At 50.0% G+C, this 22,687-nt stretch overlaps 1 protein-coding gene across 3 annotated transcripts in view; it reads right to left on the reverse strand.

The window, feature by feature from the left end:
- Positions 1 to 22,464, reverse strand: part of CD276 (CD276 molecule) — a 40,420-nt gene extending 17,956 nt beyond the window's left edge. For 2 of the 3 annotated variants that reach the window (XM_075535466.1, XM_075535464.1), the window contains exon 1: positions 22,190 to 22,464. The gene's annotated coding sequence lies outside the window, so the exon portion shown is untranslated. Of the gene's footprint in view, positions 1 to 8,725; positions 8,909 to 22,189 lie in introns of those variants that run through there. The other variant, XM_075535465.1, reaches the window with a different exon arrangement.
- Positions 22,465 to 22,687: the final 223 nt, after the last annotated feature.

A 22,687-nucleotide genomic window follows, 5' to 3' on the forward strand; every position in this document is an offset into this window, starting at 1 on the left:
GCTAAAGACCAGAGCCCCCAAGGGGACACAAGATCAATCGGCACGGGATGATAGGTATCACGTGTCACCCACAAAGATAATGTTCTGCATCCTACTTGGGTGAGTAGCAACCTGGGTCTTAGAAGCTTTCTAGCGGCCGTTGGTCTCTCCCGTGGGGCAAAGATGAGTAAAGAACAGCAAAGTCAAAAAAAAATTTTAATTAAAGAAAAGACAACTTGGAAACCGTGAATCCAAAGGCTAACGGGCCATGAGCACGCCAGTCTCTGCAACCCCAAGGCTAGGAGAACTCAAGGAAGGTCATGCCCGGCCACCAGGTCAACCACTCTGAAAGGGACTGCAGCGGGAGGACACTGTGGAACAAAGCAGGAAATCTTCAAAAAGAGCAGACTTAATGCTCTGATAGAGACCGGTGGAACCTTTGAGATGTCAGGCCCATTGTTCAACGCTCAGTCTCACACACAGGCCTGGAAGATGCTAAGTATCGCCGGGAAGGCACACCCTCCTGAGGAGAGCCGGCCGTATGTAGGAGATGGAGCGCAGCAGCCACCCGGGGATAAACTCAGTGGGTAGGAAAGCAGGGGAGAGAAGGGATGGGAATGAAAAGCCCCCGGAAGAAGTGGGAGGAATGCTGTCCGAATCCTGGGTATTGTAATCGGCATCACCCAACAAATCATGTACAACTGGCTGAAGGAAAGGTCGATTTGCTCTTAAGCTTTTTCCCAAGTCACAAGTAAAGGCTGTTTTTGTTTTGTATTGATTCACAGTGGCTGATATTTGAGAGAACACCCGCTCTTTGGAGGGGGCTTCCCCAGAAGCCACAAAGTGGGTGCTGTCGAGCGAGATAAGATAGCAGCCACTCAGATTCGCTGCAAAAGGGGTCAGCGGCATGATCTCTGTGGACAACCTTGCTTACACAGAGGCCAGAAACAAGAGAGCAGAGCCAAGAGAACCCGTTGAGCGAGCCAACAGGTCCTTCCAAGAACTTCTGTCCGCCCCCTGTCATGCAGCACGAGGGCAGAGTGACTCCATGCCGTGGGAGGATGACTCGGGAATTCCAGAGACAATGTCGCACCCTGGACTGCTCTGTACAAACTAGCCACTGGGAAACGTTCACCTAACACATAATAAAAGATCGTTTTTATAAATGTAAAGGACTGGTCAGCAGTGGGAAAGACCAGTGCTGGCTGATCCCTCAAGGCAGGAGCCAGGGCAGAGGGAGAGGCTGGAGGCTGGGACATGAGCCGGGGTGCCCAGGTTTCCCTGGGTCCAGCCTTGCTTGGAATCCTGGCTGTCCTCCAAGGTGGCCTCAGGCTGAGAGGACTCACCCCTCCCAGTGAATCACCAGCCTTTACTCTCACCCTGTATCGGAACCCCAGAGAGTCCAGGAAAGACCACAGATCACCTTGGGCCTCACAGAGAAGTGGGGGTGTGGGGTGCAGGCCCAGGTTGCAAGTGCATTGATCCCAGCAGAGGTGCAGCCTCAGGGAAGCACCCAAGAGATGAGCCAAGACGTGTCACCACAAACCCCAAACCAAGAAACAAGGGCCAGGGTGACTGACTACAGGCTGCACACCTTTTCCCTGTGCCCCAGGGGCTGCCTCGCCACTCACGTGACCTGTTGAAGCTGCGTGGCCAGTGCTGGTCTATGTCAGTGCCCACCCAGAAGGTAAATGCCATGTCCTCCCAACCACTTGGAAGACTGGCCAGGCTACTCAGCCCCATTTTTGTAGACCAAATGAAACAACAACAACAAAACACATTCACACAGAAAATCGAGGTGAATGCATTCCTGTCATGTCATTTCCCAGTGAGCTGAGCTGAGAAAAAGCCAGGTCCCAACCTTCCCCTTCCTGCCCTTCCCAGAGCCAACTCCATTGAGAGCCAGGAGCACCAATTCCAAGTCACCAGCACATTACCTCAACCCCTCCAATCCCAGCCAAGCCCCTCCACAACTCCCATACATCCACACCACCCACACATCCACACCACCCACGCACAGCAGCTGGGCTGGGGACTCCTTTCTCAGCCAAGCTGGGTGCATCTGGCCCCATACCCTCCCCCCACACCACACTCCCAAGCTGTCCAACACTGCGGGGGGGTGGGGGGGCAGGGGAGAACCCAGGGCTGCCCCTTCCTCCCCAGACCAGATGCTTCCGCTGGGCTCCCACATCCAGCCACCTCAAAGCCTCACCGCTGCTGAGTAAGCAGCCTCCCTCCATGCCTCATTCATAAAACCAGCCTTGACACACACCCACATCCTGCCCTACAGGGGCCACTGTGGTCACAGGGAAAACCCAGCCCCTGGGGAGCTGCCGCCTGCCTGCCTGCCTGCCTGCCACCACAGGAAGGGCCACCTATGAAGGAGCTCCCAGATTCCCAGTCTCCTTTCCTGTCTTTCACACCCCCCCACCCCAGGCAGAGCCAAAGCCTGTTTGTTCTTCCAGGGGGCCTCTCCCTGCTGCTGCTCACATGAGGGTGGGGGGGGGGGGTAGGTGGAATCTCCCACTCTTGCCTGTGACAGGAATCCGCTCATGTCCTTCACCTGGTCAAGAACCTCCCATAGCTCCCCATTCACTACAGAAGTAAAGCCACAGGACTGCTTGTGGTAGTTACATAATCTGTGTCAATGTAACAAACAGAGTGAAAGGGTGGAGTCTAGCCAGTCATGCAGGTCACAGGCTGATGGTAGGAGAGTCCTGGGATCTCTCTTTCTCTCTCGCTCTGCTTCACCCTAATCATGCTGATGGCAGCCAGAGCCCTGGAGATGCATCCACCACCATTGGACCTACAAGACTTTGCATCCACCAGCCTTGGATCTTCCTGCATTCTGCATCACTGTGTGTGACTGTGTGAGTCTGAAGAGGGATTTATGGACTAGTATGGGACCTGGGGACTTGATCTGGAGTGTGCTGGGCTGTTTGCTTGCTATATAGTGACTTCTTGATTGAGAGCTTTCTCTCTCACACATCAATAAGTGGCCACTGGATCTGTGTCTGTAGTCAACCTGGCCTCACACACTGCCTGTCCCCCAAGGCCCTTCAGTGACTGGCTCTCTCTTCCATATGCAAAGCTAATTCCAAAAGATTCCTGGGGAGTGGGGGTGGCGAGGGTGGGGTGGGGGGGAGAAAGAGGGAGAGTGTGTTTGAATCAGGAAGCATCTCTCTCCAGAGCAGAGTGACCAGGGCTACCCAGGGGCCAAGCTGTCTTTCCCACCAGAGGGAGAATGAGAGCATTCACAAAGGGGCCTCTGGGAGCCTAATTCCTGTGCTAGGCTCTGGACCCAGGAAGCCCCCCCCCTCACAATCCTCCCTAGAGACCCCCACAGAGCCAAGACTCTCTACCAACAGCGGGGAGCCAGGAGCCCAGAGAGAGGGATGCATCTCAGTACTCAGAGTGCCAGGGGGCAGCTGAGAAAGGAACCACTGCCCATCTGGACAGAAAGGCAGCCCTGGCTCACAGAGCCTCAGGGGCACATGACTTCATGAGGCAAGCAGCTACCCCAAACCAACTCTCCCACAGGGGCTTCTCTCCCAAGGGACCTGCCCTGGAGGCAGCAGGTGCCAACCCTCCCTCCTCCCCTCCCCTCCAGTCTCAGCACACACAGAAGCCCCAGGGAGCCCTTCTGGGAAAGACCACAGAGTGCCTTGGGATTTCTGGGAGAAGCAGGAGGGAGCAGGCTCACCTGGAAGCGCAACCACAGGGAAGCTCCCTAGAGAGGAGTCTAGACTCTCTCCACGAACCAAGAAACAAGGGCCAAGCCTGGGCTGTGGACCCAGGACCAAAATGCCCAAGAGGAACTCCTTTGCCCACCCGCATCACCCCCATCCTCCTAATTCCAGCTGCCTCCTGACCCCTGCAGGGGCTGCCTGGGTAACATGTCCCTCAAAGTAGACAGGAAAGGGCAGAAAGATTCAGGACTCCAGAGACCACATTTAAGCTCCTGGATCCAGCTATAGCCCAAACAAGCTGTACACCTAGACTGCCCGATGCTTGCACCAATCATTTTGTGGGGTGGGCATTGTGCTGTTAACAGCAAGGTAGGTGGTTCAAGCCCACCAGCGGTTCCTTGGGAGAAAGATGAGGCTGTCTTCTCCTGTCAAGATTTAGCAGTCTAGGAAGCCCTACACAAGGTTGTTACGAGTCAGGATGGACTTGAAGAGAGTGGGCTTGGTTTACACTCGTTTGAGCCAGGAGTCGAAGAGGAAATGGGTGAGAGCTGGAACTGGCGGGGACTGCCTTATTTCCCCCGCTTAGCAGTCCTACACAGGCTACAGCACTCCCTATTAGTGGGAAATACTGGAGTCTTTCTGCTTTGACACCCATAGGCTCTGGCCTTCACCAATGTTACGGTACTCGCTGCAGCTGAGAGAGGCCTCGATATACATTCATTCAGGGATCCAGTGCCTCGTCTAACTCTTGCCTCGGGCAGGCGCTGTGGCACAGAGAGATGAATCAGCTCTTAGGGAAGACGGGCACCACACACACCAACCATTGCAGTTCAGGACAGCTTACGAGAGAACGTGAGGGCTACCTGGAGGCACATCAGAGATTGGGCAAGCCCAAAGTTGGGTCCTGAAAATGATGAGCGGCTACTCAGTTGGACAGGGTAGGGGAGGTGGCCCCCAGCTCTAAGAGACCGGTCCTCCTAGGCCTGCCTGTCTGTCTCTCGCCCAGATCTCCCAAAGTGTGGGGCTCCGGTCCCAGCTCTGACACTTAAGCACCTGAGTGTGGCTCCCCCCCTGAGCTCCATGTGTCCCCCTAGAAGATTTTTACTGGGTGCTAACAGAAGGGCAAGGAGCCCTGGGGATGGAGTGGTTACACATTGGACTGCTACTCGCAAGCAAGGTCAGCAGTTGGAAACCGCCAGCCGCTGGGTGGGTGAACAATGAGGCTGTCTACTCCCGTAATGAGCTGCAGTCTTGGAAACCCACCGGGGCAGCTCTACCCTGTCCTGTAGGGTCACCGCGAGTCCGCTCAATGGCAGTGATCAGAAGTTCATCAATACCTTAAGACTTTACGTATTTAAGTTATTGAATAAACATGTTAAAAACAACAGTGATCTGAAATGTAAGCCCTCACTGAATTCACAATAAAAATTGAAAGAAAAACAAAGACTTCGTGTTTGATATCCTTAGGGTTTTTTGCCCATTGGCTGCCAGGCAGCTCACTCCGAAATATACAAAGTGACTGGCATTAACCACTAGTTTTCCCCCTACACGCATTCTCACCTTCTTCTGAAGAATTTTTAACTGAGTTCATGGCCACTCAACCGAAGACTACAAATATCTTGAAGCAGGGGGAGGTATACATCTTTCAGCCACACCTTACAGAGAAAAAGCATACCCTCACCTTCCTCCCCCTTCCCATGGACTGAAGCAGAGGTGGTAAGCCACGGGACACCATTGTCAAAGGTAATACAGGATGGGGGGAGAGGGAGGCTTCAGAGCAGCAAGAAAAAAAGGGACCCAGAGGGTCCCTAACTGGAATTAACTTTAAGAAGGAATAAGATACATGGAAAGAAAAAAAGATACATGGGAAGAATTTTAACCAGAAAGGGAAAAGACTTACTTGTACACAGAAACCCATAAAATATTGCTTTAAGAAATCCAAGAAGCCCTAAATCAGCAGTTCCCAACCTGTGGGTCACGACCCCTTCGGGGGTCAAACGCCCCTTTCACAGGGGTCGCCGGATTCATAACAGTTTCAAAATGATAGCAATGAAGTAGCAATGAAAATAATGTTTATGGTTAGAGGGTCCCCACCACATGAGGAACTGTATGAAAGGGCCGCAGCATGAGGAAGGTTGAGAGTCATTGGGACGATGCATCATGCCCATGGCTGGAAAGCCTTATAATTGTTAAGATATCAACACGACCCCCAGTGATCTACAGATTCAATACAATCCCTACACAAAAATGGAAATGACAACCTTTGAATTCAGATGGAGTTGCAAGGTACCCTCAATAGCTATAACGGTCTTGTAAAAAAGACCAAAGCAGGAGAACTCACGCATCCTGATTTCACAACATACTATAACGCTACCGTGCAAGGATAGGTTGGCTGGTATAAGGATGGGCATTTAGGTCAATGAAATAGGATTAAGAATCTAGGAATAAACCCAGACTGCTACGATCAACTGATTTTTGACAGGGATGTCAAGTTCACACAATGAAGAAATAGTCTTTTCAACAAATGGCTCTGGAACAATTGTTTGAAGTTGTACCCCATACCATATGTAAAAATAAAAATTAGCTCAGAATGGGTAATATAAATATAAGAATTAATTCGTAAAAATATTAGGGGAAAAAAATCCTTCAAGACTTTGCCATTTTAACAATGGATTTTTAGATTGAGCTTGGTCAAAATGAAAACCCTCAGGGAATCAAAGGGCTTCATCATCAAAGTGGAGAGAGCGTCTACAGCAGGGGTCCTCAAACTTTGTAAGCAGGGGGCCAGTTCACTGTCCCTCAGACCCGTTGGAGGGCCGGATTATGGTTTTAAAAATAAAAAAACTATGAACAGATTTCTATGCACACTGCACATATCTTATTTTGAAGTTTAAAAAAAACAAACAGGGCAAAAACACCTGGTGGGCTGCATGTGGCCCGCGGGCCATAGTTTGAGGACGCTTGGTGTGCAGGATGAATGGAAATCATTGGTAACTCTAGATCTAAAAAGGGTTTCATATCCAGAATCTACAAAGTACTCTATAGCTCAACAACATGACAAAGCCTGTAACTCTTTACAAGGGTAGAAAGCCCCATTTTTCTTCGGTCATGGATAATATGCAGGTGAAAAGATGCTCGGCATCATTGATCATTCAGGACCTGCAAAGTACAACCACTGTGAGAGGTCATTTTATTCCCAGCGGGGTGGCTGGGATCACAAACAAAACATAGCAACGCAGACGTTGACTAGTAGGTGAACACTCTGATCTCTTACTGGTGGGAAAGTAAAATGCACAGGAACCTAGGGAAATATTTTGGCTGCGTGGCCTCTCAAATAGTTCACGGTAAGGTTATGACCACATCAGTGGTGCTCCTAGCTACCTCATTTATCAGCAAATCACTGGCCACGGGTTTCCTAGGCGGGGAGCTTCAGGGAAGCAAATGGCTATTTCTATCTCTCTCAGAGCCTCTGGCTAGATTCAAACCCCCAGCCTTTAGCTCAGTAGACACACACTTAACCGTTGCACCAGCAGGACTCCATTCACATCGCAATGCCCGTGTTGTTGTTCGGGGCCTTGGTTTGGTTCGAACTCATGATGACCCGCCCTGTGGACAACAGAACCAGCCCTTCCACACCTAGGCATAGGCTCAACCGACGCAGGCAGGGAGTCACATGCTGTTACAGCAGTGTCCGCAGGAGTCACACTAGCCAAAGGGTAGAAACAACGCACTAGCCAAAGGGTAGAAACAACACACTAGCCAAAGGGTAGAAACAACACACTCGCCAAAGGGTAGAAACAACACACTAGCCAAATGGTAGAAACAACACACTCGCCAAAGGGTAGAAACAACACACTTGCCAAAGGGTAGAAACAACACACTAGCCAAGGGGTAGAAACCGCCCCAGGGCACATCCACAGATAAATCGGAAGTAATGTGGTCCACCCACACGACGGACTATTAATCCACCATAAAGAGAAACTATGTTCTGATCCAACTTGTGGCATGGATGGACCATGAAAACAACATGCTGAGTGACATAAGTCAGACTCAAAGGAACAAATATCATAGAACCCTACTTCTAAGAAATAGCGAGAAGAGGCAAATCCACAGACAGGAGTTAGGGAGCCTGGGATAAGGAGAAATAAGGAGCAATTGGTTAAGGGATGCTGAGCTGCTATTAGTGGAGGTAAAAAACCCAAAAAAACCAAAAACCTTTGGGAAATAGAGAGTGATGAGGTTTCACAACCATCATGGTGGATGTAATTAATGTTGCGGAATTGCCCACTTAAAATGGAAAATGATGTATATGTATTTCTACAGAATGAAAATAAAGACATACAATGTATGTATTTCTATATTATAAAAGGGTAGCTCCGCAAGTTTGTGGGAAGATCCCGTGATCTTTTAATTCCAGTTTTCCATAAGCTCTTTGAAGCCCCCTTGTATACACGTACATACACAGAGCCCCCACGTATACACACGTACCCACGCATACATTCCTAGGGGGTGCAAGCGATCTGCCCTGGCAAGTCGAACTCACCCATCAGGGCTATGTTAGAAAGGCCTGGTGCGCTGCCCCTTGACACTGCCCCAGACACTGGCTCCTTCCAAAGGGGCAAAAGCACTGGTGGAGCTGACCCCCTACCTCTGGACTGGACATGTGACCAGACCTGACTCAATGGGGGACCCTGCTTTTCACCGAGGTTCACTGTGCTACTGAGTCAGGAATGGGTCTGTCTGGGAGCCATCAAGACTTCCAGTGAAGCGGTCAGAAAAGACTCCTTGTTTACAACGCCCAGCAGGCGGATACGGCCAGAGGCGGTGACAGATGACTAAACCAGCCCAAGCATCTGAAGAAGCCATCAAAATGGAGGTTAAAGAAAAGGTAGTGATGCTAGATGCTGTCGATTTGGTCCCAACTGATCAGGAAACCCTGCCCCACCCCACAGCTGCTTTCTGTCCATTGCTGCAGCCGCTGCTCAGTCCACAGGGCAACCCAGAGGTCTTCCTCCCCTCCACTGCCCCTCTACTTCGCCAAGCATGGTATCCTTTACCCGGGACTGGTCTCTCCTGGTAACAAGTTCCAAGTATGTGAGATGATGTCTCACTCTTCTTGCTTCTAAGAAGAGTTCTGGCCGTACTTCTTCAAACACAGATTTGCTTGTTCTTTTAGCAATCCAGCTCTGAAATGCTCATTGCAGCCCCTGGATCCAGCTATGTCTAAAGCAGCCTACACTGTTCAGATATTTGAGCCCATCATTTCTCCTCCTGAAGCCAGGTAGAGCCAGGTTTTTATTACCTAGAACAGAAATGTTTTTTTTTTTTAAAGAATCCTTAAATAAAAGTTGATTTCAGTAATTCACTGAGTTCCAGGAATAGCCAATGGGGAAAGAGAGATGAATAAGCTATTTGCACTGATTTTGATGCATAAATCATTGCAGTTCAGCACGGCGTTCCATATAAAAAGATACAAAGGCTACTTGGATCTACCTGAGAACCAAGGTCACCCCAAATATCAACCTTGAAAACTGGAGAGCAGCTCCCCAAGTGATCAGCCTGGGAAAAGGCATTCAGATTGAGGGAGCATGCGTGCAAAGGCACTGAGGCAGGAAGCAACGTAGCAAGCTAGGGGAATTACAAGCAAGTCAGGATGAGCTTGGTGCAAAAGTACAGGATGGTGGTCACAGACGGAGAGGTGGAAAGGAGGTGCTAGAACAGGAAAGGTTTTGCTTGAATTAAACTGTAGGTGATGAGGAGCAGAGTGTCTTAAGCCTACAGAGCAAAGGCTCACCAAATGCTTGATTAATTGATCAGTCCATCGTTCCGCCTTGCTGGGAAAGTTTGGATTTGGAAGGAAGATCTTTAGAATGGGCAATGGTTTACTCAAAAGAAGAGCAGATGGGAGACTTTCAGGCGTTAAGGTTTTTGTTTGCTTGTTGTTGTTGTTGTTGTTGCTGTTGTTATTATGACACCTTTCCAGCCATTACTTAAAATATCCAACTCCATCTGTGTGGGGGTGCATAGATCACGGGATCAATTTAGGCAGGGGTCAGCAAACACAAATTCGCTGCAATCCAAAAGCAGCCAGGGACAATGTATACATAAATGATTAAGCATAGTAGTGGTTCTTAAAAATTGTTTACAAACATGCAAATTTGAATTTCAGATCATTTTCATGTGTAGCATTATTTTGTTTGTTTGTGTTTTGGTCAAGCATTAGAACTATAAAACCCTAATCTTAACTTGTGGACTGTACACAAAACAGACAGCAGAGGTTTGTCCCCTGGGTCATAATTTACAGAAACTGGTTTATAAAACACTAGTTTGCAAGAGTGGTGGGCTGCTAACGGAAAGGTTGCCCTTTTGCACCCCACAGGCCTGGTACCTGTTCCCATCAAGGTTACAGCCCAGGAAACCCTTCTAGGACAGGTCTGCTGTCACCCACAAAGGGTCTCTATGAGTCAGAATCCGTTTGCAGAGACTAGTTTACAGAATATAGGCCTCGGTGCTCAAAGATACTCAGAAGGGACTCCAGAGTACAGCCGTATTGGTAGTATTGCTATTGCAAAAATCGGGATCAATAGGTAACTAGAAAATTAACGATGGTACGTCCATACAACAGAAATACATACAGCTTGGCAAAGAAAAGAGTGTGAGCTACTATGGAAATAAATCCAAGGCCCATCGTCAAGTGAAAAACAAAGCATGTTGCACAATGCATGATTCCCATTTCAAAGTCACGCGGTCGCTGCAGTGGAGTGAGATCACTTGGCCATGACTCTGCTATCCATGGGCCTTGTTTACTCCCACCAAATGACTGGGTGGCAGCAAGCAGAGGCAGTGCAGAGAACTCCAGCTCTGGGACTGGTCAGTGCTGAGTCAGAGAGCCACTTCAGTAGCAAGAAGAAGCCCACGACCATGAAGAAAGCAAGCCAACAGCAGAGGGCACGTGAGGTCCTTGCCTGAAGTGGCCGAGGCGACAGATGCATTTGAGGCTGACCCAGAGCAGGAAGAAGCCCAGGGAGTACACGGTAGAAAGGCTGAGGACAGAGCGGTGTGCCTGACAGCGCAACTCTGCTAAAGATGACGGAACCACGGGGTGTGTCCTCAGACTGATGTGGTAATGAATGCACAGTCCTTCTTGATATGATTGAACAATTGAATTCTATCATATGTAAATTATGTGCCCAAAAAAACTGTTTAAAAAAAATTGAAGGAGCTGATGCCAGGGGCTTAAGTGGAGAGCAAATGTTTTGAGAATGATGAGGGCAAGGAATGTACAAATGTGCTTTATACAATTGATGTATGTATAGATTGTGATAAGAGTTGTATGAGCCCCTAATAAAATGATTTATTTTTAATTGAGAATATTCTCCAGAAGTTGGGGTGGGGAGATAAAATGAAATTTTTAAAAAATCTACAATGTTTACTCTCTGGCCTTACAAGTAAAAGTGTGCTGATAAAAGGCAGGGGTTCAAAATTTTCTGTAGGGCAAAGGGCTACATCAGGAAAGATATCCCTAACCAACTGAGCTCTTGGCTCAAGAGTCAAGTGTTAGAAATATTTTGCATACCCTTGGGTTCTGGGAAGTTTGTGTTTACTATGTCCTTGAGTCAGTGAGGAGAAGAACTTCAGCTACAATACATACCGTATATACTCATGTATAAGCCAAGTTTTTCAGCACAAAAAATGTGCTGGAAAACTGGGGTTCGGCTTATGCACGGGTCAGTGGTACCCCAGCGAGGTGTAACATCTTGGGGGTGATTGCCATTCCTCCGCCATTCATTCAAAGCCCCACTGACACTGCAGGACTTTGAATGTTTGTTTACTCCCATCTAACCAATCAGAGCCATCCTATGATGTGGACGGCTCCAATTCACAGAAGCACCCGTAGTGATTCACTTACGCCGGCAGCTGAACTGGTAAGGATGTGTCTGTGGCTGCGCTCCGTCTCTCCCCTCTGGTCTCTGTGTTAATTCACATCCTGCATTTCCTACCCTAGGCTTATACTCAAGTCAATCAGTTTTTCTGTTTCCCAGGTAATAATTAGGTACCACGGCTTATACTCGGATCGGCTTATTTTCGAGTATATACGGTAATTACATTCCCTGCCTCCTCATTCACCATCTTTATAGGAATGCTACACACTGTGTTTCAATCCTTGCGTGTTTTATAGCTCGTGATAGTGATGTCATTATGGGAGTGTAGCACATGCAGAGCAGTGGCACTGGGTGACACTGATAGGAAGGTGACACTAAAATAAGTGTCTATAAAATTTTTGTGCACTGTTTCACTACCACTTGCTTTTTTCTTTCTTTCCACAGAACAGTATCCCCGTGGCTCATTATTACATCAAAAAATTGGTAAATTCAGCTAATATATACCATAAATCTAAAATGCTAAAGTTCTTGTTTATTTAATTTTTTAACCCTCTACTGTGCTCCAGACAGAGCTATCAATTTTACCCCATTACGATGCTTCACACCTGGCCCGGCCACAGACACAGACTATTGTTCTCACTGCGGCCATTGTTCTGTAGTCACTGATCTTGTCGAATTCTCTGGTGTTTTAGTTACAATATCGTGGCAATGAGTATTTGTGAACCGACTGTAAAACTTTTTTGAGAATTAAAGTTGTAAAATAAAGAACAAGAAGGAGAAATTTACAAAAGGCTTCTTACCAGGCACTAACAATGTTATAAGTAATATTTTAACTCAAATGAGAAACTGATGCCAAGGGCTCAAGTAGAAAGCAAATGTTTTGAGAATGATGATGGCAACATATATACAAATGTGCTTGACCCAAGAGATGTATGCGTGAATTGTGATAAGAACTGTACGAACCCCCAGTAAAATGATTTAAAAATATACTGTATATACTTGAGTATAAGCCAACCTGATTATCATCCGAGGCACCTAATTTTACCACAAAAACTGCATAAAAAATATGCAGAAAAACTCAGCTTATACATGAGTATATACAGTATATACATTTTTAACTTAACAGAATTTCAAGATGTTGTTAGTATTAGCATAATCTAAAAAATATTACACTTAATCTAAAAAATATTACACTTACAGTCAAGTTTATCATGTTTTCTCTCATGAAAAAAATTTTTTAATCATTTTATTAGGGGCTCATACAACTCCTATCACAATCCATACATACACCAATTGTGTAAAGCACATTTGTACATTCATGGCCCTCATCATTCTCCAAACGTTTGCTCATCATTGTCCAAACATTTGCTCTCTACTTAAGCCCCTGGCATCAGCTCCTCATTTTTCCCCTCCCTCCCGCTCCCCCTTCCTTCATGAACCCTTGATATTTTATAAATTATTATTTTGTCATATCTTGCCCTGTCTGACGTCTCCCTTCACCCACTTTTCTGTCATCTGTCCCCCAGGGAGGAGGTCACATGTGGATCCTTGTACTCGGTTCCCCCTTTCCAACCCACCCTCCCTCTATCCTTCCAGTATCGCCACTCTCACCACTGGTCCTGAAGGGATCATCCACCCTGGATTCCCTGTGTTTCCAGTTCCTATCTGTACCAATGTACATCCTCTGGTCTAGCCAGATTTGTAAGGTAGAATTGGGATTATGATGGTGGGGGAGAAAGCATTTAGGAACTAGAGGAAAGTTGTATGTTTCATGGTTGCTACATCGCACCCTGACTGGCTCGTCTCCTCCCCGACCCTTCTGTAAGGGATATCCAATGGCCTACAAATGGGCTTTGGGTCTCCACTCCACACCCCTGGCACTCATTCACTATGATAAGACTTTTTGTTCTGATGATGCCTGATACCTGATCCCTTCAACACCTCATGATCACATAGGCTGGTGTGCTTCTTCCATGTGGGCTTTGTTGGTTCTGAGCTATATGGCCACTTGTTTACCTTCAATCTTTTAAGACCCCAGAAGCTGTATCTTTAGATAGCCAGGAACCATCAGTTTTCTTCACCACATTTGTTTATGTACCCATCTCTCATAAAAATTGATAAAATTAAAACAAAAATTTGTAGGGAAGTTCCATCATTTTTCATTCCATTTTTCCATGAGTTTTTTGAGGTCCTCTCTGATCTTCACTCTCACTGCTCTTCCAAGTTGTACCTGGATTACCACCCGAGGAAAAGGCATCGGGGCCACATCTGACCTCACTGGCTACACAGGGTGAGGGAGAATTCATCTGCACACCAGCCCAGCACTGACTGTCACAAGGCAGAGGTGAGGCATGCCTCCAGTCTCTATCATTCTCTACCTATTCCGACACCAACCATTCCCCTTCGGCACTCTACTTTTCTGCTGAGTTCCATAATTCATTGCAGTGTCCACATAGGACTCACAGACAGCATTCCCCTTCAGATGAGTTTATTAGAAACATTAATAGGTTACCACAAGCCAGCATCAGAATGCATTAAGGATGCAGTCTTGAGTTCACAGCAATGCCAACTTTCTCTCTGTGGTCCTCAGCCTCTCAGCTCCACGGTCTCTTGGCCTCTACCTCCAGAGGCCAGCAAGCCTGTCCAAAGCTCTGCCCCGTCTTCTCATGGTCCCCACGCTGCTTCTCTGCTCTGGTGTCTCTGGTCTCAGTGGGGCAGGGAGATCTTCAGGGTGCGCCACTGGTGGCTCTTTTTCCCTGATAGTCCCAGGAATCCTCTCTGCCTGCTTCTGAGATGCCTCCGCGGTATAAGCCAGGGGAGGGGCCACTGAGCCAAACTCTCATTTGCGTGGTCCCACTCAATCATTTGATGGGCGTTACAGAAAAATGACTAGAAGACTCCTATCAAGAAATGTCACTGCCCCACAACCTCAAAGACCTCCTCACTGGCCTTGACACGTTCTCTCTCACCCGACTCCAAAGTCTACACTCTGCATACAGGTCCCGATACTTGTTATAAAAACACACATTATATTATATCACCACATCCCTGGCCCACCCTCAACATTTAATCCGAGGGCTGTTCATTTCATGTGTGTGTGGGGGGGAAACAAGTGATACCCCGGCCCACTGAGCTCTGCCTGTGTCCCTGGCCTCACCTCCTCCCCTTTGGATACGCCTCTGCTAACCACAGGAGCCCTGGTGGAGTTGAGATCATGAGTTGGGCCAAGATCCACAAGGTCAGCAGCTCAAAACCACCAACTGCTCTGCTGTAGAAAGGCAGAGCTTTCTACTCCCATAGAGTAGAAAGTCTTGGAATCTCATAGGGACGGTTCTGCCCTGTCCTATCCGGTCTATATAAGTTGTCCTCAGCTCAATGGAACTGAGTTTGGTTTAGCTGCTAATCATAACCACAACTTCGGCAGTTTGATTCCATCAGCTGCTCCTTGGGATAAAGATGAGGTTTTCTGCTCTCACAAAGAGCCAGTCTCAGAAACTCACGGGAGTAATTCAACTCTGTCCTACAGAAGAGGCACTCAGTGTTGGAATCTACTCAGTAGCAGTGGAGCGCCCCCACAGTGGGTCTTTTCTAGTTCCTCTAACACAGGATACTTTTTTCTATCTTGGCAAAAAAAAAAAACAAAAAAAAAACAGTTCCTCCTTTATGGATGACATGGGAAGCACCTCTTCATCCTTAGGATCTCCTTAGGAAAAGCTGGATCAGAGCGCTATTGCTCTATAGAGGCCTCGGTTACTGATCACACCCAGTTGGTTTTTGGAATCAGGTCAGACTGGAAGCTCCCGTTGTATTCACTGAGGCATCTCTAAGTCTAGCAGGGAATAGGCTCAGTGCCTTGCTTGATGAATGGACAGACATGCGCACGCGTGTGCTGCTAGAGAGAGCTGGGATGGACGGAAGTTGGGAAAGGGTCTGGAAGCCTCAGGATGAACTTGGCCCTGGGGTGTGGGGAGGAGAGTAGGAGTCTTCTTCCCCATTTTTTATATACTTTTGTCATTTTGATAATGAACATGAACTTCTCGGGAAACTAACACAAGAAAAAAGCAAAACAGCAACAAGGCAGAAATGATGTGGGTTTGAAACTATGGCTCCAGCACTACTGCCAGGCTTCCCAGGACCCTCTGGGTCTCTAACTGCAGGTCAGGCAATGAGCTAGAACTCAAGTTCCAAGAGCCAGGGGACAGGCAGAGGCTTAGACTCACGACCATGCAGTAGATCCTGATTCACAGTGACCCTACAGGACTGAGAATAGAACTGCCCCTCTGGGTTTCCAAGACTATACCTCTTTACAAGAGTAGAAGGCCTCGTCTTTCACCTGTGGAGTGGCTGGTGGTTTCGAACTGCTGACCTTATGGTAGTAACCCAACACATCACCACTATGCCACCTGGGCGCCTTTGGTCAGGCTAAAAGGTATGCTGGGACTCAAGTCGAGATGATCTCCAAGTCTCAAAGGTCTGTCTGGAAAGAAGTAGGCATCTAGGTGAGGTGTCAACTAAGTTCACGTGGAAAAAGCATACCAGCCCGCGTCATTCGAGAATTGTAAATAATAAAATCCAAATCTAGAGGAGGGAATGGTACTAGAACTTTAAGGATCCCCAGTGTGCAGAAGGATGTGGATGACAGTGGAGGCCCAACATCCACTTGCGGGTTCTCCACATGGATTAAGCCTCTGAACATAGTCGAGGGGTGTGAATGGTCTGCTATAGCTAGGTTAAAATGTAACACCTTACCATTTGATCCCTTTTAAAGTTGCTTCCATTTTTAATATTTTCTGCTTTCTTTTCCATTGAGCTTTTCTCTGTGTTTTGTCTAGTTGCTGCTGCTTTGTTGTGGCTGCTGTTTGCTTCCTGTTTGTGTTCTGTAGGATCCCCGCATATGAAGTCCAGGAGAGGTAAATCTCTAAAGACAACAGCTAGATGACTAATTACCTAGGGGAAATGGGGCGCTAACAACAAGTAGTGAGAACAGCATGCTCTGAAATTGATTGTGGTGAGGACACGACTCGTCTTCATATGATGGCATGATTCAATTGCATGCTATGTTGAAGTATATGCCAATAAAATGATGGGGTGGGGAAGAGAGGCTCCCCAAGTCTTGGGCCAGCCGTCTTGTTGGGTGGTACTTGAAGTTTGATTGGTGTGCGTCACAGGGGACTCAGCCCTGGTCTTCTGTGCATGCGCCGTCAGGAAGGGACGTCACAAAGATGGCTGTGGTGGAGGGCGTGGTCCTGCTTCTGCAGACCATACTTCCAAGGGACTCAAGTTATATCCCACTGTAATGCTCTCAGCTAACTCCCTCCAAAATAGGCCTACAACCACCGGAGCATCAAATCCAAACTTACTGCCGCTGAATCCATTCCAACTCATCGAGACCCTACACATGAAAGGCTGCAGCTCGAAGGGCCAGTAAGGAATTCCCTCTCCTTCACTGACCTCATGGGTACTGTTTGGGCAAGGCGGGGCAGAGAGGATAGAGGGTCTCTAGGGTACCCGGGAATGGTCTCATTCTTCCCCTGCCCCTTCCCAGGAAATCTGAGTCAACTGGGGCTTTTTGTGCTTCAGACTGTCCACTGCACACCCCGCCCTACCCCCGAGCAGAAATCAGTTCTTCCTCTCAGAGTGATTTGCATATGAGTCAGGACAGCAGTGTGACACCAGGCCAGCCTGGCAAAGGGGGCTCAGTTCTTTTTGGCATCCTCCATTTGTGTCACACCCCACTGTAGCTTTAAGAACAAGGAAGCTAGGACAAGAGGCTAAAGCTGAGCTCCCCTGGGCCCACTACATCCGCTCTGTCCACACTGAGGTTGAGGTCGGGGCATCAAAACCAAATGGGTCTCCATGGCTCTGGGAAAGTGGTGAGGCTCTTGTTGCACAATGGCCCATCCAGGCTGGGAGGTCGCCCTGGACTGCGCATGCCCAGGGCACCCAGCAGCAATGTGACAAGGCAGCCAACATGAGCTTGGAACAAGAAGTGTGTGCAGACCCATGTCCAGGCGTGTACGCGCCAGCATGTGTATATACACACACATGCACACACACCAGTGAAGGCAGAGAACCCAGAATAGAGGGAAATCACGCGGAGCTTGGAGGTGACCCTGCTCAAAGAGGCCTGGGAAGGAGGGAAGAGAAGAGAGGAAGGGATGGGAGAACAGGAGACAGTCCTCAGGTCACACACTAGCAGACCTTCCAAGCCGCACACATCTGCCTTCACGCAACATCTGCAGAGTCCTGATAGGTAACTGTGTTAGACAGCGTTCTCTAGAGAGACAAGACCACAATACTAATAATTATATATATATAGACACATACAGATAGATAGATAATATAACATATATTAATATATAATATAAAATAATATTAATATATAATATATTTTACCCATTTCCCAGAAGTCCTGCTTTTCTACTCACTCCCCGTGCCCCTAGAAGTCTTCCTCAGGAGTCCATCGGGCTTCACCAGCCTCAGAGTTTGAACACCGCTTGGCATTCACCTGACCCAGTCCCCACCTCCATGCCAGGTGTTCACACAGGAATTTGAGTGCAGCGGGAGGAGCCAGGCTGCCCAACCACTCAGCCTTAGTCACCGTCCATGTAGAGTGACTACGAGGCATCTCACAAACGCCCCTGAGCCTGGATTCCTCTCCAGTCAAAAGGGATCCTCGTGCTGCCGTCGTGCTGTCCAAAGAGTAAATGCCTTCACGTCTTCGAGACCCAGTCCCACAACTCTGAAACAGGAATAGCTCTCCCTAACCCACAGGGCTTCGGTGCAAAGAAGTCAACACACCCAGAAGGCTCAGGAAAAATGGTAGTGATGGTCACTACTGCTGGTGGTGGTGCCCTGGGCATGGGGACAGGCCTCCTGGGGCCTTCTGCACTAGGAGCCCTTGCCTCTCTGTTAGACAGGAGAATGAGGTCCTCAGGATCAATACTCCTTTGATGTCTCTTGCTCTGCCTGTAATTCCATCTCCACACGCCATCCCCAGCTCCATCCCAGCTCCAAGCAGCAAACCAAGACTCGACCTCTGGGTCAGGCTGATCCCTAGTAGTCTATCTGCGTCCTTCCTTCTGGAAGCCTGGGCCCAGCACCAAGCACTGTGGGCTCCCATTGCCCCTACTGCTGCCACATCCCCGAGGACAGCACACAGTCCAGTACCTTCCCTGGGAGAGCCCCTGTTTCTAGGTGGACTAGAGGGGGAGGCCTGGGGTCCCTGCCTCCCAGACACACGGTATCTTTCCTTGCTCTACATTTCCCCACCCAAATAGGCTTCTCATTCTCCAATCCCAGAAAGTTTCTCTTTGGAATTCTCTCGCTGTCTAGTGCCAACCACACACCCAAAGGGCATGGAGGAGGCCCGTTCCCTGGGCCAGCCAGCTGGGAGTGCTGGTCAGAACTGGAGTGGGGAGGAGAGCCTGCTGGAGATTCCAGCATGACAAGAACTCTCAGCAATGCTACCAGCTGGGCTGCGAGTCTCTGGCTCACTTGGGTCAGCCCCACCCTCTCCTAGGTCCACTGGGTGTCCTCTCTACCTCTCTGAGATCCCCCTCTCTGAGGGGAACTCTTAGATCATCTTGTCAGGTGCAAGAAAGAGAGGCAAAACCTGTACCTAACTGGAGTGGCAACGTCAGGAAGCTCTGCCCATAGGCTGTCCAAGGCTTCAAATCCTACTGAAAGCAGACCAACACCTCTTTCTCCCTGGGAACAGCAGGCAGGTTCAAACCACTGACCCTTAGGTGGAGCATCTACCCACAAAGCCATCAGTGCTTCTTGGCAGTGACAGCAATGTGCTGAGTCTGTGTTTAACTGTTGGCAGGGCCCTCCCGCTTCACTGGTAGCCTTTCAGACCCCTCTGGAAGGGGGTTATGTGGGAAAAGGGCAGCAATTGGAAGTGTCCAATTCAGAGGCTAAACTCATGCACAATGGTGTCACTCTCCCCTAGATCCAATGACTCATGTCTAGGCTGTTTCTGTACGGTCTTTTTGCTGCACACATCCCAAATCCTTTATCTCCATGCAGGGTCCAGCCAGCCGCAGGACAGAGTCTTGTTCTACACTTTGCAGGAGTCTCTTTGGGGGCCGGGAAGTCCCCGAGTGTGTCTTTGCGATTGTGATCAGGAACTCAGATCCTGCCCAGGGCTGCCCACTTCAGTGTCAAACCCAAGCCCTACTCCCAAGAATGACGATGGGCGACTCCAAGAAGGCCGGTGTCTGAGGATGGGGAAATCCCACCAAAAGGCTTAGCAAGTCCACGGCCAGCCTCCCCAGAGGACTACTTGGAAGGATACTTCTCCAACTTCAGGCAAGCACCAGGAGTCACGAGTGGTGTCCTTTAGTTTCCACCTGACCGCAGAGTCAATTCCGACTCATCAGGACCCCATGTGTGTCAAGAGTAGACCTGCGCCCACAGCCTTTTCAACAGCTGATTGTTCAGAACTGCATCATCATGCCTTTCTTCCAAGGCATCTCTGGGGACACTCATATCTACTTTGCTCAGCAGTAAGTGCATTAACCATTTGCACCAACTCAGGGCAGGATGTCAGTAAAAGACAGGAGAATTCCAGAAGTCGATCATGGGATTGTTGAAAGCATCTCTGAGAGTACGTTAAAGATGCCCTGGTGGCGCTGCTGGGTAAGGGGTGGACCACTAACCACAAGGTTGGCGGTTCAAACCCACCAACTGCTCCTCGGGAGAAAGATGGGGCTGTTGGCACCCACACGGATTTACAAAGCCACAGAAGCCCTAAATAGGGTCGCTGTGAGTCTGAAAAGGAGCCCTGGTGGCATTGGGGGTGACACGCTGGACTGTTGACCATAAGATCTGCAATTCAAACTCACCAGCCATTCCGTGGGTAAAAGATGAGGCTTTCTGCTCCCACACAGAGCCACAGTCCCAGAAACCCACATGGCAGCCCTACTCTGACCTGCGGGGGATGCTGTGAGTTAGCATCAACTCAGCCACAGGGAGTTCCGTTTTTGAGTCAGAACTGACCCAGTGGCAGTGGGTTTGACCAAGAGGCTGCATAGTTTTGCTTGCAAAAACTGGTGTTCACAGGGCTGACCTAAAAAGTCAGAAAGAAAAACTGCATGGACATCGGGATACTCAATTGGAGCAGAGTGGGGGTGTGTGTGCAATATTGGGGAGAAAGGCACCCCTGCTCAACAGCTAACATACAGTGCTAGTGCTGATGCTGGGGAACACCAGATAGTAGGAAAATGGACTCACCCCTAAATGCTCTCTTTCCTAAGAAAAAGCTGGAAATGGGAGCCGCCACTTCAAAGCCCAACTGCCCCTTGGTCTCCCACCCTCTCTAGCACCCAGGTCAACCCAACCCAACCCGTTATGCTTAGACTTCAACTTCAAGTATAGACTTCTCTTTCCCTGGACCTCCCAAAGGGCCCCGCCTATTTAAAAGCCCCTCATACTACCAGGGAGGCTGCAAGCATCCATAGGCAACCAGCGGCTGGGGCTGGGAGAGGCAGAACTCAATGAACAACTCTCTTAAGAGCAGGTTCGCAGCTTTCTAACAGGGAAACGGATTCTAAAGATGTGCCTACAAGGAAAGGACCTGGGGGGAGGGGAGAGGGGGCTTGCATTTAACGACAAGATCAAATTCGGTTTACAAGGATCCAGATCCAATTTGAAGGTAAATTGTCTGTCTTTGACTAAGGCAAGCCACCCAACTCCCACCCCCAGGTCCTCTTTGCTTTGTCATTTGCTAATTAACCTTTCCCTTTGCCCAGAGATGCCGAATCTGAGTCATGCGTCACTCATTTCTCCGTAGGGCAGGTTTGGGTTGAAAATAGACCCCCTTTCTGGTAGTTCACTGGTGGCAGCTAAGCACTAGGGCAGCAGGGCACTGAGACACCAGGGTCCCCCGACTTGGGTAGCCCAGCCTTCTCCGTCATCTCCTCCACCCCTTAAGGCTTCCACTATCTCCCAGACACTTTGCAACCTCAAGCCAGCCCATCCCTGCTCCCCCCTTACTTCCAGACCTTCCCCAACCTTTAACTGCCTCCCAATCCCAAACACTTCTTCATCCCTTCCTGCAGGCTAGCTGTCTCTTTATCTATGCTCCACAACATCCCTCCCGCCAAGCGCCCATTTCTGCCGCGGGAAGCCCTTCCACCGTCCACCCCGCGGTCAGGCGGTCGGTGAATCTCAGGGGGTTTCCCACCGCAGGCCCCAGCTTCCCTCCAGGTGAGCGGCTTCTTGAAGCTTTTCGGGACCTTCCAGCACGGTAACGGATCTGGAGGGCCTCCAAACTCCCGGGCCCCCACCCAGCCTCTGCCACACGGCTGCCCGGGGCCTGCAGGTCCGCAGGGGCGGGGTGGGCACCTCGCAGCCCCTGCTCCCTCTGGGCCAGCGAGCCAGCGACGCGGCCAGGGGGCTCCCCGTTCTCACGTGCTCAGAGGCCAGCCGGGGGCCAGGAGAGAGGGTTGGGGTGCGGGTGCCAAGCCGGGGAGGGAGCGCATCGCTCTCAGCTACCGCAATCCTGCAGCCCCAGCGCAGCCCGGCCGGCCCGGTGGCGCCCGCCCCGGCCCCCGGCCCCCGGCCCCCGGCCCCGGCCCGGCCGCAAACAAAGGCGTCCCCACCCGCCGCTGCCCGCGCCGCGCCAACACTCACCCCGCCGCGCCGACTCCCGGGGCTCGGGGACGCGGCGGAGCGCAGCCGCGTAGTCACCGCCGCCCCAAGACCGGGCCTGAATGGTGCCCGGGGGAGGCCCGGAGCCCGAGGGGCGGGGCGGCTGGAGGAAGCCGCGGGCCCGGAAAGACCTGCGGGCTGGCGGCACAGGCCCGATTGGCCCCGCGGCGGCGGTGTGGGGGCCAAGGCCGACGCCCGCCCGCTGGGCAGGACCCGGGGCCTGGACCCAGCCCCACCCCCGCCGCCCTCCAGGGAGCCTGTGCGCTCTCAGGGCAGGCGCTGGTCTACGAGCGGCCCATCCCCCACCTCCAGGATCTGAAGTTTATTTTTCCGCCAGAGGGGCCCCGAGGGTCCGCCCATGGACCCCACCCGCCGCCACCCAACCCAGGCTGCGGGCTGCAGAGTCAGGGCCCGAATCTGGACGTCTCCGATCCCAGCCTGGCGTTCTCGTTCGCCAGGCGGCCCGGAAAGGGTTAACTC

The sequence above is a fragment of the Tenrec ecaudatus genome, chromosome 17 (genome assembly GCF_050624435.1).
Source record: "Tenrec ecaudatus isolate mTenEca1 chromosome 17, mTenEca1.hap1, whole genome shotgun sequence".
NCBI classification, from domain to species: domain Eukaryota; kingdom Metazoa; phylum Chordata; class Mammalia; order Afrosoricida; family Tenrecidae; genus Tenrec; species Tenrec ecaudatus.